The sequence below is a fragment of the Bubalus bubalis genome, chromosome 3 (genome assembly GCF_019923935.1).
Source record: "Bubalus bubalis isolate 160015118507 breed Murrah chromosome 3, NDDB_SH_1, whole genome shotgun sequence".
Classification (NCBI taxonomy): domain Eukaryota; kingdom Metazoa; phylum Chordata; class Mammalia; order Artiodactyla; family Bovidae; genus Bubalus; species Bubalus bubalis.
Genome location: NC_059159.1, coordinates 16,902,962 through 16,916,798, shown reverse-complemented (window position 1 = coordinate 16,916,798; position 13,837 = coordinate 16,902,962). Strand labels below are relative to the sequence as shown.

Below are 13,837 nucleotides of genomic sequence, written 5' to 3'. Positions count from 1 at the left end.
AGACTCACATAACTTTCTTCCTGCTTAAATTGTACAATGCACTTAAAGTCACCACTCAATTAAAATTATCTGAATGTTCCCCTAGTTGTCAATTTGTTAACTATATTTCAAGACTGGGAAAGTCCCTTAGTATCTTTCTTTGTGTGATCACTAACTTCACCGAGATAGAGTGCCGAGGACACAGTAAGCACTCACTGACAGGCTTGCAGTAGTCAGAGACCCAGAGGCAGGCTTTTCAAGCATAAGACTGTGCTGAGCAGAGAAAGACGAGGAAATACCAATCAAGAAACTGACACAACTGAAATAATAGGGAAGGATTTGGGAGATGATCCACAGAACAACTTGAATGAAGCAGGTGGTTGGTACACGCACAGCTTCTTGAGAAAGAGAGGGAAAAAGCAGCTTTGTGATCAAGTACCAAAAGTTACATTATGGAACACACTGGAAAGTTTTTCTTTTACAAATGTAGATTTGTTACAGAATACAAAAGGGAGTGGGAGAACGATTTTTTTTCATAAAACAAAGAAATAAGGTGGACCTCACCACCCCAGTTCCTAATACTTTCCTATGCCAACAGGGCAGGGCTTGGCTGGAGAACAGACTGTTATTATGACTGCTGTTCACTAACATTAATTGACCTTTTACAGTGTCAGTCTCTGTGCTAAGTGTTTTACATCTACATCCTCATTTAATTATCACAATAACAGTAAAAGATGAGTATGTGCTCAGAAGTAGCATGCCCAAGAGCACACCACTACTAAGCTACAGAAGCAGGATTCCAATCCAAACCTCTAAGTGAAAAGTGAAAGTCGCTCAGCCGCGTCTGACTCTTTACCACCCCATAACTATACACACAGTTCATGGAATTCTCTAGCCCAGAATACTGGAGAGGGTAGCCATTCCCTTCTCCAGGGGATCTTCCCATCACAGGAATCAAACCCAGGTCTCACGCATTGCAGGGGGATTCTTTACCAGCCCAGTCACCAGAGAAGCCCAAGAATACCTGAGTGGTTAGCCTATTCCTTCTCCAGCGGATCTTCCCCACCCAGGAATTGAAGATCTCCTGCACTGCAGACAGATTCTTTACCGTCTGAGCTACCAGGGAAGACCCATGCCTATTTTTTTTAGTTTATTTTTTATTGAAGTATAGTTATTACAATGTTGCATTGGTTTAGTTGCTAAATCATGTCCGACTCTTACAACCCCATGAGCTGTAGCCTGCCAGGCTCCTCTGTCCATGGGATTCTCCAGGCAAGAATACTGGAGTGGATTGCCATGCCCTCCTCCAGGGGATCTTCCCTACCCAGGAACTGAACCCAGGTCTACTGCATTGCAAGCAGACTCTTTACCAACTGAGCCACTGGAAGCCCAGTGCATTATTATATACTATACATAAGGCTAAGTTTAAACTGGAAGGGACTTAACTGCTAGACACAAAGATTTTAAATTTTAGTCTTTAGAGGAAAGTCAATGAGAAATCCAAAAACCATTTTATTAAAATGCCAACAGCATTTAAAGCTCCACACCAAGTGTCTATGAGGATGACATGGACCAGTAAAGACACTCACTGTGATCAGGGAATCCTAAGGGGACCCTCACACAGTTGTGAGAGCTGGACCGTAAAGAAGGCAGAGAGCCAAAGAATTGATGCCTTCGAAATGTGGTCTGAAGACTCCTGAGAGTCCCTTGGACTATAAGAAGATCAAACCAGTCAATCCTAAGGGACACCAACTCTGAATACTCACTGGAAGGACTGATGCTGAAGCTCCAGTATTATGGTCACCTGAAGTGAAGAGCCAACTCACTGGAAAAGTCCCTGATGCTGGGAAAGACTGAGGGCAGAGGATGAGATGGCTGGACAGCATCACTGATGCAATGGACATGAACAAGTGGCAAACTTCAGGAGATGGTGAGGGACAGGGAGGCCTGGCATGCTGTAGTCCACGGGGTCACAAAGAGTCAGACACAACCGGACAACTGAACACCACCATCACACAGGCTGAGAGTGGGTGCTGGGGTCACAGAAAGCTTCCCGGGGGAAAACATCTTAACTTGAAACCTAAAGGATAGGAAGGGTCCTGCATCGGGCTTCCCTGGTGGCTCAGACAGTAAAGAATCTACCTGCAATGCCAGAGACCTGGGTTCAATCCCTGGGTCAGAAAAATCCCCTGGAGAAGGGAATGGCTACCCACTCCAGTATTCTTGCTTGGAGAATTCCATGGACAGAGGAGTCTGGAGGGCTATAGTCCATGGGTTGCAAAGAGTCAGACACCACTGAGTGGCTAACACTTCCACTTTTAGCATCGCCCATACAGCTACTTCCAACACCTCTGCCCCCAGTATCAATTCCAAAACCAATTCCAGCCCTTCAACATTCCCCGTGTGAATGAACCCTGATCCCAATCTCTGGTTTACAATCTACTATAGATATCTAACTTAAACATACACTAGTATCAGACAGGAGTAACAGACTACAGTATAGTCTAATGCTGGAGACGCTAAGAACCACAGCAGTGTCATCAATGCCAAAGAGAAGACAGAAATTAGGTGTGAAGGTAAACCTAGATGACAAAGCTCTGTGTTTTGCCTAAAGGGATCAGGGGAGGCTTCCAGAAAGAGATGACATTCTGACTAAATACCAAGGTTAAACAGTGAGAGTTCGATAGATAGAATGATAACCAGTCACTCCATCCTTAATACCACTGCCTTAGTTCAGAATCTCTTAGGCCTTACACTAACCCAGAACAGCAATACTCTCCCAACTGTTCTTTCTTCCTGTCTCAGCAAGCCTTCAACCTAGTGTTCACTACCAAAATGATTACTAAAAGAGGAGAAAACAGGGGAAAAAAGAGAGGGAACATAAATTCAACCATGCTGTGCTCCTGCTTAAAATCCTTCCACTTAAAATCCTAGTGACACTAGGGTAAGGATGAACCCAAACTCCCACACAGCACTCATCTGCCCCCTCTTACACTCAGCCTCATCTTCCACCTGTCCCCAGCCTAGCCACCGCAATCTTATTTATACTTCCAGGTTCTTCCATGCCCTTGCACCTTTGCTTCTCAAATTTTAGCTCAAGATCACATGCTCTTTAAAGTATTTCCCACTCACTCCAGGTAGAGTTAAGAGTCTCATTCCTCTATAGGATCTAATAAGCATCCACATGACATCCTGGTCATAATGGGAAATAAACACCCAATTTTGTCACCCCCACTGACTGTATATTTCTTAAAAGGAAACTTATGGCTTGTTTCCTTTTCCTTGAATCTGCCTGCAATGCAGGAGACCCTGATTTGATTCCTGAGTTGGGAAGATGCGCTGGAGAAGGGATATGCTACCCACTCCAGTCTTCTTGAGCTTCCCTTGTGGCTCCGCTGGTAAAGAATCCACCTGAAATGCGGGAGACCTGGGTTTGATCCCTGGGTTGGGAAGATCCCCTGGAGAAGAGAAATGCTACCCACTCCAGTAATTCCATGGACTGCATAGTCCATGGGGTCGCAAAGAGTCAGACATGACTGAGCAATTTTAACTTAATGGCTTGTTTTATTTCTAACTCTTACAGGTAGCACTATGCCTGACAGACAGTGGACCAATATATATGTTAGTTAACCTGCATATTCTACAGTGAATGCATCGGATGGAGATCCATTATGAAGTTAATGGGGATGTCTGATCATAAAGTGAAAATCTAACAGGAAGCAGGAACCAACTGAACCTAGGACAGACTTTGCCCACCTCAAGTTCTCGTCATTTACACTGCAAGCACATGCACTCAGACTGACCAACTTTTTAAGTATACTTTTAAACTATTAAATTTGGCTACATAAGCCTTTGAAGGCATTATCAAAATTTTAAATGCAACTACTCAAACTTTTACCTAGTAACTGCACTTCTAGGAACCTATTCAACAGAAATACTCTCACAGATACCTAAGAATATATGCACAATTCTTTTACTGAAGAACTGTAATACAAAAAAAGAGAGCAAACTTTAAAAGATACAATAGAATATTATGAAGTTATTAAAAAAAAAAACTTTATGTTGACGTGAAAAATCTCTGATATGTAACTAAGTGGGGGGGGGGGGGGGGGAGACCAAGCTACAAAACAGGTAAGATCACATTTGTGTTTACTTATCACTGAATTCATTTCCTACCAGTCTAGCTCACAAAAGGCAAAGAAGGAAAAATGGACTTTTATCTCATCTCTAACAACTCTAATAATACAAGTGTTTCTGAAAAAAATTAAAATCGAAGATTTCTCAAAGGGGTCCAAGCAATTCAAAAGCAAATACATTCTTCTTAGGGTGCTGGGGTGAGGGGAAGGTCCCTGACCCAACTCTAGAGATCTCAGTGAAATCGACCCTATCCCTTCAGAATACTGAATTAAAGATTAACTGAAAATACACACACACACATACAAACCCTGAAAAACAGCAATCTAGTATCTTTTGAAATATGGTAAGCTCTTCAAACATCCTCAGTGCTCCATGGTAACATACGAACAGTTTAATGAAACTTTCCTGACAGTTCAACTTATCAGACCAGTATTTCTACAAAGCCTCTATGCTACCAAACAGCAGAAGCTAAACTAATTAGCTTTTCACCTCTATCCCTTCACACCCTCCAGTGGAGGTGCTAATAAGCAGTCACAAAGGCCAAATAGCAAATGAAAGCCTAGATATCAGTTTTTAGCAATTTTTTATTTAATACTCTAACAACAAAATTGTGATTCATCTTTTTTATTCAACACTTCCCCTGCAACTGAACTTAACCAGATCTGACCTTAAGCTGCTCCCTTTTTACAAAGAAATTAAAAGGTGAGAGGCTCCATTAAGTTTGATGCCACTTAAGCAACTTTTTCCAAACAAGGGCAGAATCTGCTGTATTTAAAATTCAGAGTGAGATCTCATTTGGGATTCCTGGTTCAAGTAACAAGAACCAGAGTTTTTGATAACATTTAGATAAAACTGCGCTGAATTTACCTCTGCCTTATTCTTCCCTCACTCTTAAAGCTTGGGGAGAAATTGTAATTTTTAAAAAGTTAGAACTAGAGGGGGAAAAAAGGCAAGTTTACAATCAATAACAATAAAACACAGAGTTAAGTAATTCCGTGGGGGCTAGGGCCTTCCAATGTTAGAATTGTATAGAGCTAGCCGAAAAGCTTAGAAAAGCAAGCCTTACAGAGGGTAAGAACTAACAAGTATTAAGCAGCTGTCAGTTCCCAGACACCACTACCCATGGGAGACAAGAATCTAAAAGATGTCTACCTTGAAGGGCTTCTTGATGTAATATTTTAAATCTTCATATACAATCTTTAAGTTTCTCTTTCAGACTACTCAAATTTGTTTCTTATCCAGAAATATGAACTGCACTCTCTACTTTGAAGACAGTTTCCTCACACCCTCCATTTTTGCTTTACCTTTATTTGATGAAAGACAACAAAAGCTTACCACACAAACCAAAAAAACACATCTATTTCAGTCTTTTTGGAATCCAGGCTTTTTGATAAATCAAATCTATCGAGTCATTTTCTCCTATACATTCTACCCTACATCCTAAAAGACTGGCAACACACCATAACGTGGGAACAAATGATAACTGAACCAATAACGGTGACCCTTCCATCCATATATACTGATCTTATCCTATGACCCACAATTCTCTCCACAATATGCAAGTAACACCCAAAGACACCACTTTCTGTCTTCTTGTGGCCTTCAAATGTTGGTGACCTCTACCACAGTGGAATATTTGTCTTTTACATTCATACTGTCTTTTTTAACCATTACTGTGATTCACTGAGTTTTGATCTCACATTTTAAGGAATGGCAAGTACTGATAAATCTCGCTTTGTGTCATGAATTATTACATTCTGTCAAGAATATTTCTATGCAACATTTACTATGCCCAGAGGCTAACATGCAATTTATTATGATGAAAACTACAATTTAAACACACATCTTGAGAAGCAACGTGAAGACTCAAAAACCAGTCTTAATATTTCCAAGAAATAGTTAAAAGTCTTATTTTAGGGAAAGGACATGATCCAAGTACTCTTTGCAGGCCAGGTGTTTGGGCCGTTTTATTTGAGACACCTGCACCTATACTTTTTCATAAAGGGATCAAGTAAAAGAGCCCTAATGTAAAACATGCTTCTGGAGACCTAGAACAGTCTAAACAAAAGGCAAAAACTTACTTAAAATAGAAAAAGAAGGCAAAGAAAAGGTGCTTTAAAACTAAGGAAACCACTCAATAGTAAGATTTGCTCTGGCCCAATCAACTGAAGATGAACCATATACTCAGTCTGCACTAGCCCTTCCTTTCCAAATTCAAGGCAATGGAAAGATGCTGAAGGTTAAAAAAAAGAAAAAAATAATAATAATTAAAAAAAAAAAATTCCCTCTTTCTCCAGGAAGGAAATCACTTAATTTCTGTATCTAATGACTTCACCAAGAAGAAAAATAATAACCCCTACTGAACTCCCCTCTCAAGGAAGCTGACAAATATAAGAGGAATAAGCATTACTCTTTAAACACACGATTTTCAATGATTATTTAGAAAATTGAATATGGATTAGTATGTTTCTTCACAGAATTAAAAAAATTGCTTTTCTAGTACTACAACAAGGTAACTAAGCTTTACTTAGAAAAGTTCCTCTAACTAGAACCACTCAATATTAAAGTAACTTCTCAAATCAGCTTCATCAACCAAAATGGCCCCATGTTTACAGATTTCATGAGTTAGGTTGTATCAAACAGAACAAATCTATCAGCTGTTATTCACTTTAAAATACAATTAAAATCTGTGGTCAATCTATAAAATCCAGAGGAGGTACAGACACTGGCTACAATGTAGCATGACTAGAAATGGAAGGGTATTGGCAGTGTTTGAAGAAAAAAGAGAGAGTTGTTTTCCTTTCTTCTCACCTTGATAAAAGTTCAAAAGTGAACTACGGTGTACTCATTTTCTAGCTTCCAGAATTTTCCTCAACAGGATAATGATAAGTCATCTAACAATGAAAGTGTGCTCTGCAGGTTTAACCATAGAAACAACATGTGTAGGCAGGAAGAAAATCATACAAAGATTGAACATCTCACCTGCTGTAAAGCACAAAACTCAAATGCTAAAATTCTGAATAAGGCTTTCAGGAAAGATGCAGGAACACTTCTAAATACTTCACTTAAATGGATTCACAAAGGTGAAAGGGCCAAAAACCCCACCAAACCTCAAGACTCCTCAATACTTAACTGATAACTCTTTTAACTGCCCACAGACATAAATTAAAAATACTTATTAAATATATACTTAAACACAGCAGTCCTCAGAGACCAATCATTTTCACCATAATACAGATAGTAAGAATCTTTGTCACATCTGTTTCCCTCCAAGTGGTGCACACTTGAAAATTAAAAAATGAACCACCTCAAATCATGAGATCGCTAACAAATATACCAAATATGCTAAAGGTCAAAGCAATTGCAGACTTTGTTGGATAAAACTAGAGGAAATCGAAATCAGAATTCCATGACTGAGGACAGTTATCTCACATTATAATACATTTTTTAAATTCTCAAGGGATGAGCATTTTTACCTTGCCTTATTTTTAGGACTACACATCACACTGCACGTATCACATGACATGATGTAACTGTTAGCAAGGAAAATGGCCCAAAACCATAAAAAAATATACATGCTAGAGGAAACCAATCAATGTACACTTAAAACCACTACATTTCATATTAAGTTTTTGAAATGTTTTTAAACTCAGGACAGATCTTTTTTTCAAATTGAGAAAGTGGTTAGTAACCTCTGTAGAAACAACAGAGAAATGTATTTGTATTTTATATAATAGGAATTTACCCAACTACTAGGAAAACTGACAGGAAGAAACAGGTAATAGAACATTCTTCTAAATCTATAGATTAACACTAAAAATACTCGGGATCAAAACCGCAACAGAAACGTAATGAAATATCTTTAGTTAGAAAACAAATTATTACTCAAAAGTGTTCACTATTGTTATAAGAAAAGAAAAATAGCTTTAAATGACACGCCTGTAGACAACTGAAAATTTCTAAATTGGTCAGACAGTACACTAGAAAAGGAACCAAGTATAGCCTATAGAAGGGGGGAGGGGAAACACACCCACTTAAACCCTTGTAAATAGTGGTTACTTTAAACGACCCAAAAGCAGGGATAATACTACAGGCTATTCTGAGCGATGGAAAACATATTCCAATGTTCTACTTTTCATACTTGAAAGTGCTTTAGGAAAGAAAAGAAGTTCAGTAACAATGTATAACTATATCATGATTATGCAAGGCAAAGATTATGTAATTTTATCGTTTATTTTAAATGTTATCCAACTGTAAAACTAAAAAAACTAAAATGTTTTGATCTTTCTAATGGGGAGGGAGCAAGTTCTTCTGGGCTACAATTTAAAAATATAAACACAGACCCCAAAACAAACAAAAAAACACAATGATTGCTAGCCACGTGACAAAGGAGATGGCAACACCAGGATTGTGAATGGAGGTGAGGAAGGCGAGGCAGGACTAGGAAGGTTTCTCGGAACTTTGAGGACCTCAGGATTTGAGTCTCCCGACCCTTAAGGTAACCAAACGCTAGCCCGACTAGTTGTATTGTTAACGCTCTCAAGTAGTTTATTAATAGGTCACGAAAACTGCTCCAGTGACCTCCAGAATAAAGGGGGGGGGGGGACCGAGGAGGAGGAAAGAGAGCAATTTAAAGTGGCGCCATCATGTCACCCCTTCTCCCCTGAGGCAATCAATAAGCAATAGTTAAGTAACGTGTTTCTCCTAAAAACCACACGGGGATCCCGACAATGGAAAACAATAGAATTTTTAAGTAAAACATGCGGGTAGGGCTGGTTATCCTATGGAAAACAATCAAATTATTTGCTGAGAATCAAAAGACCGTCAGCCGGAAAACAGGCCCCCCAAACTCACTTAAAAGCAAATAACTGTCTCTTCCTCTTTAGTTAAAAAAAAAAAAAAAAAAACACGTCCGCCTGAAGGAGTCTAGATCGGAAAACGTAAGTGACCTCAATTTACAGGCAACAAAAACAATAAATAAATGAAACAAATAACCATTTCACTAAACAATCAGAGTTGTGATACACACCGTGAAACGCGCAAGATGTGTGTTTCGAGCAGAGAAAGGCCTTTTGCAGTCAAGAGAAGTTCAAGGCGAGAGCGAGAGTTTGTTTGGGTTTTTTGGTTTGTTTTTTTTTTTTTTTTTAACCGGAATAAATCGTGCTCTTAAGGCCGCATTTTTAAATAGAACGCCAAAGGAAAAGCTGGCGAACGAGGCGGCAGCTGGTGGGGAAGGGCCCCCGCACACCCCCGCCCTTGGGGCGACTCCCAGCCCCGGACCCGCAGCGGGGAAGCCCGGAGAGGCCATTTAAAGTTCCGGGGATTTTTTCCTGCCCTGCCCTGCCTTTCCAGTTACAACTAACAAAGAGAGGGAGAAATGGGAGCCACAGGGAGAGCGAGGAGAAGGAGAAAGGGCAGCGGGAGGAGGAGGAGGAGAGGAGCAGCAGCACCAGCACCTACCACGTGATGGAAGAGCGTTGCCCGGGCGGATTCAGCCCCACAAAATGGGCGCAGTTTGCAAACAGCCCCCGGCCTGGGCGCCGAGGGCCGGCGGCGGGCGGGGGCGCGCGGCGGCGGCTCCGGCCCGGGCCCGCCGCTCTCCTCCCCCCCGGCGCCCGGAGCCGCCCTGACTTTCCGGGCGGGGGGGCGAGGCGGAGGGGGAGGGGAAGGCGGCGGCGGGGAGCGGCCGCTTTTTCTTCTCTTTCGGGCCCTTTCTCCGGCCTTCCTCGGCTCCGGCGGGGCCTGGGCACGGCCGGGGACCACAGCCCGGCCGGGAGGACTAGCGGGCGGGGGCAAAGGGTGAAGCCGCCCCCCCGCCCCGCACAAACAAGCGCCGCCGTCTGCAGCCCGAACCCGCACCCCGGCCGCCGCCCCCGGACGCCTCTTCCCGGCCGGGGAGCGCGGTCCGGCCGCCCCCCGCACCGCCGCGGCGAGACGAGTCGGCTTCGCTACGGTGCTCGGTTCTCCCGCCGGCTCGGCGAACGGTGGCGGCGGTGGCGGCGGCACTGGGAAAATGGCGGCCGAGCTTCTTTTCCCTCCCCCCCTTTAATCTGAAGCGGAGGGAGAATGGAGCGAGCGAGCGGGCGAGCGCCGGGGACACGGGGAGGAGGGACAGCAGCGCCTCCGCCGGCTGCGGCTGCGGCGGCGAAGGCCCGCTCCGCCCCGGCGCGCCGCCAGGGGGCGCCCGCCGCGCCGCCCCCGCGAGCCGCCAGGAGGCGCGGCCGCCACCGCCTCAGTCATGGCTCCTCGCCGCGGCCGCTGTTTCTGCGCCTCCAGCTGCGGAGGCCGCGGCGCCGGGACCCCGCCGCTCCCAGACATGCGGCTGCGGCACGCGGCACTGCGGCAGGCGGGAGCGGGCCTTCGCTCTGGCCGGGATGAGGCTAACCTGAGGCACTGACGCCGTCACATTCCCTCCGCGCTGGGGCTGGCGGGGCCGCGCGCCGGCTGAGGGGCAAGGAAGGCTGACGCGACAGAGCAAGAGGACGTGAGCCAAGAACTCTTTGTACTGGGTAGTAAATAGGCTTATGTCTTGGGCACCACACTATTCCAGGGCTAAACGTTTGCTAAGTCCGGTGGGGAGCTCCCTGACTGGTGAAGCGCTTCCCGCCGCCCTTTGTCCTAGCAGCCTGCCTCCCTACACTGCAGCACGCCTGGGCACTAGCCCCGGCGCCGCGATCCGCAGCCGGCGGGGTTAAAAAAAAAAAAAAAAAAAAGCGCACGTTCTCATGGCGCAGGCGCGAGCTGGAGCCCGCGCCGGACCAGCCCGGGAAGGGCCAGCCCGGAGCGAGAAGGGGAAGTGATGGCCCACCAGCGCCGCGCCCGCTGGGAACTGTAGTTTTCGCTAAGAAGCACGCGTCTGGTTTTGGGTGTCACGGCTTGGCAGATCTGCCAAAGCAGGCAAATGGCATTACACAATGAGTATTTATGCTTCCTGTCTCCACCAAAAGGAAGTTCAGTGCTATGCTAAAAGTTTAACAAAGAACTCCATAGAGAAACCCAAATCTCAGAACAAAAAGCAAACTTCCACTTGGTTTAAAGTGGTGGCACTTTATAATTTCTCATGACCAGTTTATCAGTACGGTATTTTAGTCCTTTTCCAAAATAGGGCCTTAAAATAACGGAACTTTTTCTAGATTAAAAAAAATGTAGCAATACAATGCAAAGTGTCGCATTTACACAAACTATAAGCCACTACCCTTTAAAGAAAAAGTTGCCAAAAGATGAATCCAGTACTTAGAGACTTAAAGAAACTCTGGTATTCATCAAATATTACTTTAAATGACAGAACAACAACAACAAAAATGTTTCCAACAATTAAATCGTCAAATGCAGCAGATGAGAAAGGTGTGCTCTACTACCAAAAAGGAAGATGAGAAATGCTCAGTACTGTTTTGTGGCTTACCAGAACCAATATCCGGTGGTATGTCACTTCTGTTAGTCAGAAAACAACCTGATAGTTTATCTTCCCACAAAGTTACACTCCAACACCAGCTCCTACAGCATCTACACCTAAATTTCCTTGAGTTCCCATTTGTACCCTTAAAACCACACTCTCAATCATAGTCATGGTTCTTACATACCAAAAGACAGTTGCAGGGTCAAATTACACAAAGAATTTTTTTTAATGTATACATATCTGTATATACCTCCGAAAGAGATCCTAGTCTTGACTTTTTAATTTACAATCCTGGGAGGTGGAGAGGTGGGTTAATTTTTAAAACAATGTATACACACATATCTCTGCATACATAGTAATTCCACAAAATACAGCAAAAGGTGTTAAACACAATTCTAAAACCAATAGATGGCGAACTAGAGCCCTGAGGATTCTGAAATCTAAATGAGCAGAATGAAAAATACCAAATAAGGCATAGCCCTCTGCAGTGTATACTTAAATATTATTTTAAAAGATACCCACCACAATATCATTTTACTGTTGCTTCGATTCTAAAAACTCAAGTATCAGATTTAATTAGGCCTCCAAATAACCAAGCTTATAAAATACATTCTTTTCGATGATTAACAAAAAAGTGGAAATGCTAATTTTTAAACATGTATTTTGGGTAAAAATAAATTCCCACTTTCCCCTTCTCTCATTGCTTAGCCCAAGAATAAGCCTGTTTAAGTGTTTATGACACTTAAAGTCAGTCAGTTTGTCTTACATTTTCTCAAATCAGATGTCTTTCTGCTCAGACACCAATTTTTACAAATAGGGAAATTCAAAGGTGAGCCACTACAGACAGAAAAATCTTAGATAAATATATATTTTTTAAAATTTCCCCCCAAAACACAGTGGATGTTAATTAAGACTGATTAAACACACACACACATATACTACTCATTTTTCAAATCATTCTTGAAATACTCATTGTGGTTGGCTCTCCTCCAATATCCACTCTATCTCAGTGAAATTAGTTTTAACCCATTCTCTTTACCAGAGATTGGTTGGCAATGGGCAAGAAATGTAATCCTGGCCAATGGGACACGAGTGGAAGCCCACTGGAATACAGGATTGTGAGAAAAGCTGCTTCCATCCTAAAATGAGAGGAGGAAGAAACAGCCCCACTTCAGGTAATGTTGAACATGACACTTCAAACCACTCCAGTCACTTTACATCAACTCGAAGACGCCACCAACATCAAAGAGCACAGAATGGAGAGTTGGCTAGAACCCTGGTTCTTGGGGACAGCATTAAATGATTATATTGAACAATCCTGACATTTGCAAGACTACTGGACTTCCAGCTACATGAGACCAATGTAACAACAAACATATTACACCAATTTGCACTAGGTTGCCTATACCTAAAGTCAAAAACATAATTATAACTTTCTCATATTTTAGAGTATTTGTATTATAATGCTTTATTTATATTATATTTTACGTAACTTCCCTCTTATATACAACTCCTTACCCATCCATTCTTTATCTATGTGTTATTTCTGCCGTGTAAAAAAGGACCATCCCTCCTCACCACCAATCCTTGTTCATTCCTCTCCTTCAATCCACCTCTAACTTATCTTCCCTTCAAGAAAACAGTAATAAAGGAATTCCCAGACTTCCCTGGTGGTCCAGTGGTTAAGAATCCACCTGCCAATACAGGGAACACAGGTTCAATCCCTGCTTTGCGGAAATTCCGTATGTCATCAAGCAACTAAGCCCATGCACCACAACTACTGAGCCCAAGTGCCCTAGAGCCTGTGCACCGCAAAAACAGAAGCCACTGCAGCAAGAAGCCCGGGCACCACACTGAAGAGTATCTCCCACGTGCCACAATTAGAGAAAGCCACGCAAAGCAACCGAGACCCGGCACAGCCAAAATTAAAATCAATTGTTTTAAAATTCAGTATTTCAAATGGCAAACTAATCTCAAAGGACAAGGGGTTATTTTTTGTACTTAATAAAAAAAAATAAAAAAGCAATTATTAAAACAATTCAGGAGAAAGTCCTAAAGCCTAAACCATCTAGTTTCAAAAGAACAGGGAACCCCCCCCCTCCATTTCTGTTATTTGCCATTGCATCCCAGGAACTTAGTCCAGATATCAAAGAAATGAACATATCAAACTATTTAAAATATTAAAATTATATCATGAAAGAAACATCTTTAAACTGAAATTAGTGCATGCTCTCATGTTAATATTCAGCAAGCTAAATATTAAATAGAAAGCCAAGATAAACTGAACCAAAACTGGGAAATTTAAAGAATTTTGGATATCAAAAG

At 42.5% G+C, this 13,837-nt stretch overlaps 1 protein-coding gene across 5 annotated transcripts in view; it reads right to left on the bottom strand.

Annotated features, from left to right (window-relative positions):
- KANSL1 (KAT8 regulatory NSL complex subunit 1) overlaps positions 1 to 13,837 on the bottom strand; it is a 171,923-nt gene that overhangs the window by 135,493 nt on the left and 22,593 nt on the right. Inside the window, exon 1 of one of the 5 annotated variants that reach the window (XM_044938850.2) lies at positions 10,502 to 10,716. The exons of 2 other annotated variants lie outside the window; for them this stretch is intronic. The gene's annotated coding sequence lies outside the window, so the exon portion shown is untranslated. Of the gene's footprint in view, positions 1 to 9,576; positions 9,715 to 10,501; positions 10,717 to 13,837 lie in introns of those variants that run through there. 2 more of the 5 variants (XM_044938851.2, XM_006060689.4) reach the window with 2 other exon arrangements.